Source organism: Aplysia californica, unplaced genomic scaffold (genome assembly GCF_000002075.1).
Source record: "Aplysia californica isolate F4 #8 unplaced genomic scaffold, AplCal3.0 scaffold00417, whole genome shotgun sequence".
Lineage (NCBI taxonomy): Eukaryota > Metazoa > Mollusca > Gastropoda > Aplysiida > Aplysiidae > Aplysia > Aplysia californica.
Genome location: NW_004797687.1, coordinates 646,520 through 646,952, shown reverse-complemented (window position 1 = coordinate 646,952; position 433 = coordinate 646,520).

Genomic DNA, 433 nt, shown 5'->3' with positions numbered 1-433 from the left:
GTTGGGGGTGGCTGACGATTGGGAGGTGGCTGCGGGTTGACGAAAGGGAAAAGCGCATCGGCGATCATGGTTCTCCATTAATTCCTTTGCTCGGATGCTCTTTAAAAAAGTTACGTTTCCCTGATTTTTCCCCGTTACCCATTTGTTTAGGTTCCCTACTAAGTAGGTTGCTTGGGGCCTACCCCTGCCTCGTCTCCAATTTTGCCAGTGAGAGCTAGATGTTCGAGACAAGGTTCGAGTATATATTACATGTACCCGGATATCCAGTAAGCCTAAGAAGACTCTAAGTGGATGCCCAGCCCAGCCCTACCTGCTTCAACGGGGGAATCCGCTGTGGTGTATTCGAATACCTCATTATCTCCCTGCGGTGCGGGCTCGCTAAGTTCCTGGAGTCGGCCATGTGTGGCTACTCTCTCTCTCTCTCTCTCTCTCT